The 5258-nt window shown below is 44.3% G+C and overlaps 1 pseudogene; it reads right to left on the reverse strand.

The window, feature by feature from the left end:
- Positions 1-566: 566 nt before the first annotated feature.
- LOC122696653 lies at positions 567-951 on the reverse strand (annotated as a pseudogene).
- Positions 952-5258: the final 4307 nt, after the last annotated feature.

A 5258-nucleotide genomic window follows, 5' to 3' on the forward strand; every position in this document is an offset into this window, starting at 1 on the left:
CCCATCCGGTTTCTTAGAGGAAACCAGAACCTTCTCTGGAGGTCACCAGACTCTCTGGTTTTCCAAGTTGTTTTCTCCATCCCTTGTGTACCCTACAGTTGAGACCACGTCCTAACACTTACTGTTAATATGCCCGAGGATGAGATTAAGTCCTTTCAAAACCTTCAGTTCAGGTTGGGAGGCCAATCAAACCCAGTCTCTGTCTTTGAGGAGGAGAGCCACAGCTGCTTTGGACAGAACCCGGGCCCAGAGTGGGGTTTGCTTTGCTCAGTGTTGGAGACCAACAAGGTCTTCTGCCCTTTCCTGAGACCCCAAGAGGGAATGTCATAGAAAGAAGTAAAGCCACAGCTTTGGTTTTGTTGGTTTTACTTACTTGTTTGTTATTAAAACTTGCTTTTTTTTTCCCCCTGTTGAATCAAGTGTGGTCTCCCAATTACAGTTAGATTATCATGCTTTACAAATATCAGTACCACCTCATCAATAACTGAAATAATAAATCAAACTTTTAATAGGTCTCAGTGGGTAAGTCCACATCTAGATTGTTAGGGATCTAGATGGTCAGGAACTCATTTGTTTGCTTTAGCTTTTAGCTTATTTGGTTATATCTCCAAATATGAAAGAGGTGAGAGCTTCTTGCTGTCGTGACAAAGAATTTATCAGCAAACCGACTCCAGTTTGGGGGAATAATTATAAGTGAGTGTCTTGACCAAGTAAACCCTGTAGTCATCAAAACAGAAGATTGGATTATGCTGAATTTTTCTGCAGGTCTGGCCATGTCAGCCAGTCCAGCACACACCTACTCTCTTTCACTAATTGGAGCCCAGAAAAATACTCTTCCAGGACCTGCTGGGAGCTGTACATCAGCCTCCATTTCTCAGGAACGAGGAGCTCAAGTTTATCAAGGACCTGGTGGTAGGTGGCCTGCAGCCCCCAGGTGCCGGGCATTGACATCCCTGCAGGTGGGTGATTGGGCCACCAGCTGGGAGAGTGGCCACGTGCTCGTCCCTGGCTGGGCATGGAGAGCAGCTTGTCATTTCCCGTTGCCTCATACCCTCCTTTCCCCCGGGAGCCCTCCCTGTAGCTCAGCCTGCTTTCCTGTGAACCTGGTGGCCCCCTCCCCCCCCCCCCAAGAGATTGTTTATTTTTTTCCATGAAGAGGAAGAAGGCTATAAAGTACCAAAAGTTGGCCTGACAGTCAAGGAACCTGAGCTTCTGTCTTGTACTGACTTTTGGCAAGCCACTTGGCAACTGTATGCCTGCTTCCATTCGTAGAATGAGATGGCTGAGCGGTCCTACTGTGTGCCAGCACAAAGTGGGTGGTGAGAACTGAAAACGGGCGCCCACTGCTGCAGAGGCTGGACTCAGGCGGGCCGCCTGGGTTTGGCTCCTGGCCTCTGGGCCCCAACGCTCTAATCTGAAAGTTGGGTATCATATGGTACCTTTCTCAGAGTTGTGAGGATGAAGTGAGCCCACATGTATACAATGATAAGAGCAAGGCCTGAGACATGGAAAATGCCAAGCGGTAGCTGGTAGTACTAGAGGCAAGCGCGTGTGTGAGGTGAGGGGGACCCCTCCCATGACTTACGTTTCCATCAGGTGTGAGAACTGTGGAAACCCAGCCTTACTCTGAAGGGTGACTCTCATCTTAGCCTCACACTGAGTTGCCTGTGGGGCCCATGGAACATCAGCTCTGTCACAGGACAGTTTGGGGAGGAGACCATGCTCTACTGTTTTGTTTTTTTTCCCCCCCCTGTCTCAAATGGTCAGTTTGCAATACATAATAATACCACCATCATCTGTTTCTGAACATTTCTACTCATAAGAACCAAAAAAACTCCCAAGAAGAAAATATTTTTCTCTCTGTTGGACTAGAGTCTTTCTGAAACAGCTTTCTACCAGGAGATTAATTATAGAAGCCATGGTATTTCCTGAAAATGGTAAAACATTTGAAAGGAGTCCTAAGACACTGCTTGATAAATGGCTTGACTCTTTATTGCCTAACAATCCAAAAGAAAAATGCGTCTTTGAAACAGAACAGGATGTAATGGAAATCTAAGTAGGTGGACTGTAAAATGGATTTTATTAACTATTTACAGTGGCTATGTAAATTGTTTTCATCTCTGCTTGAGAAAGTTCCCTGTCAGGGTTTCTGGGCCTTCCTTGGTGCTTCTCTGATTTGTGGTGTAAAGATGAGTGGCTCCAAATGTGAGTGCTGTCAGCGAGATCTCCAGATAAGCCTCACTAGGTTACTGCAAACCTTGCCTTAGGGAGGGACTGTGTCCTTCAGAGAGAGCATCTTCCATTAAAGACAGGAAAAAACTAAGAAGGAACAGTGCCTTTGCATCCTGAATGTCTCATGTCACCACTGTTCCTGGCAATTTGTCTCTATTGTAATAGACCCAGATGGTGCAGTTCAGTGGTGAGGTCATCTCTTAAAACATAATATGTAATTGACTCTACAACTTGCTTATCTAAATATGACCTTTCTATGGTCCCATTTGTGAAAAGTCTATCCTAGTTCATCCATATGTTTGGAAAGGGTTTCAATTTACTTTTTTAAAATGCTAATTTGCTCTTGTCTCAAAATATACAGGCACTTTTCCATTCTTTGTGGGATCTGTCAAGTAGTTTGTGAATTATTGAGACCCCTGGCTTCTCTGCTCTTGGCCTGCCTTCTGATGCAGTCACTGAACATTGGGAGAGCCTTGGGGCCCTGTGGTGCTGTGCTACCAGCATACTAGTTACCTACAAAATGAGGGCAGCCCAAAACCATCTTTTATATATAAAAAAAAGTGAAAATTCAAAAGAAGTACTAGGACTGATATCACAGTAGGAAAAATATCAGAATGTTGTTCTACTTCTTTACACTTAATTATGGTTTAGTATTTTTTTACTTTTAATTATATGCAGGGGTGGTGGCACCATGGTCTTCTTAGTTCTTGGGCCTTCTAAAGTCTTACTCAGTCCTGATAAGGATTGAGTCAGGATAGGATTCCAGGCTGAGATGTTCATGACGGGGCCTCACATGTGCTACTGAGGCTTCTGTGTTGTAGGAGCCATGAGATGGGACCGTGAGCCCTGCCCTTCTGTTCTCAGATCACAACATGATATGGTAAGTGCACGGTGAAGGCCCTTATAATTATACTCACTGTCTCTGATATTAACGGTTCCACTGTGGGTTGCTATTAAGGCAGCTCCATTTCAGTGACGAAGCTGATGGATGCTCACTTGTTGGACACAGCTCTGTCCCCACAACTGGTGGAGGAGAGAAACGGGTTTGAAAAACTTAGCTTATGCTGGGCACTGTGCTGGTTGCTTTCTTTCATTCTTTTTTAAAATTTTTTAAAAATGGAAGTATAGCTGGTTTACAATGTTGTGTTAATTCCTGCTGTACAGTGAAGTGACTCTGTGATGCATCCTTTTTCATATTCTTTTCCATAATGATTTATCACAAGACACTGTATAATTCCCTGTGAGGGTGTGTATGTCAGTTGCTCAGTCATCTCCAGCTCTTTGTGACCCCATAGACTGTAGCCCACCAGGCTCCTCTGTCCATGGATTTCTCCAGGCAAGAATACGGGAGTGGGTTGCCATTCTCTTCTCCAGGGGATCTTCCCGACCTCGGGGTCGAACCCTGGTCTTCTGCATTGCAGACAGATTCTTCACCATCTGAGCTATCAGGAAAGCCCAATACAGAAGTGCTATACAGTAGGACTTTGTTATTTATCTATTCTGTATATTGAGTGGGCCAGAATGTTCATTCCCGTTTTTCTGTATGATCTTATGAAAAATCTGAACCAACTAGGGCTTCCCTGGTAGCTCAGATGGTAGAGAATCTGCCTGCAATGCAGAAGACCAGAGTTTGATCCCTGGGTCAGGAAGGTCCCCTGGAGAAGGAAATGGCAAACCATTCCAGTATTCTTGCCTGGAGAATTCCACGGACAGAGGCGCCTGACGGGCTACAGTCCATGGGGTTGCAAAGAGTCAGACACGACTAAGTGACTAGCACACACAATATATAGTAGTTTGCATCTTCCAACCCTAAACTTCCAACCCATATTAACTCTTTTTTTAATCTTCATATCAAACTCTGAAGTTGATATTAGCTCCATTTTACACACAAAAAACCTGAAGCTCAAAGGTTGATCTATTTGACCAAAGCCCTTCTACAGAAATGAAAGAGTGGAGCATTAGACCACCGATCTATCTGACCCCAAAACTCACACTTCTTTCATTACACATGATGCCAGATCACCTAGAGTTCAACAGGTTGGTCACTGAGGTACAAAAACTAAGATAGATGCACTGGAAATAGCTCAGCAAGTCACTATCTAACAAGCTGTGCTCAGCATTAGAAATTAAAATTAAGGACCTACCTATGCGTAAGACTTCAGGTAGGAGTGGGGGTGGAGGAAATCCCCTGCACATTTTAGGTCTCTAGGGAACAATTCCTGGGTCTGAATAAATCTTAGAAAACTCTTAGGAACCAGGCCTTTTGTTAGACGTTTGAGAAGAGCTGGATTTGGGATGGAGCCAAGCATGAAGCTAAAGGCTGTTGGATAGGCCTTCAATTTTGTCCCTTTTCTGAGCTGTGAAGGCGGGTGTGAGTGAAGAAGTTGTCAGCATCTAAGGAATGGTGCTGTGATCTTGGCAAAGGAAAGAAGGAAAACACTTCCCATCCTCTTTCCTTCTACCTCAAACACTGATTCAGTTCAAGACTATTTTCAGGAAATCCTGGAATTTCCACAATTAATCAGCTTGTGGCAACAGCAGGGAAGCTGGGAAGCAAACTCAGAAGGTCGTGGGCAGGGAAGGGTCTGGGTGGTCAAGCAATCTCGCCTTTTTGCCTGAGGGACATCTATGCAGACGTCCCATTGGGATGGTTCAACTTCACAATGTTTCAACTTTACAATGACTTGAAAGTGATGCCCATTCAGTAGAAACTGTACTTCAGAATTTTGATTTTCCCTCTTTCTCCCTAGCAAGTGATATATGGTAGGACACTCCCTTGTGATGCGGGGCAGTGGCAGCCACTGCAGCTCCCAGTCAGCTCTGCAATCATGAGAGCAAAGAACTGGTAATTTTTCAACTGTTCTCAACATGGATGCTCATTCAGTTTTTCACTTTCAGCACACTAATCAATAAATTACATGAAATATTCAACACAATTATAATTACAAAATAGGCTTTGTGTTAGATGATTTCGCTCAATCACAGGCACATTTAAGGTAGACTAGGCTCAGCTACAATGTTCTATA

The sequence above is a fragment of the Cervus elaphus genome, chromosome 6 (genome assembly GCF_910594005.1).
Source record: "Cervus elaphus chromosome 6, mCerEla1.1, whole genome shotgun sequence".
Taxonomy (NCBI): Eukaryota; Metazoa; Chordata; class Mammalia; order Artiodactyla; family Cervidae; genus Cervus; species Cervus elaphus.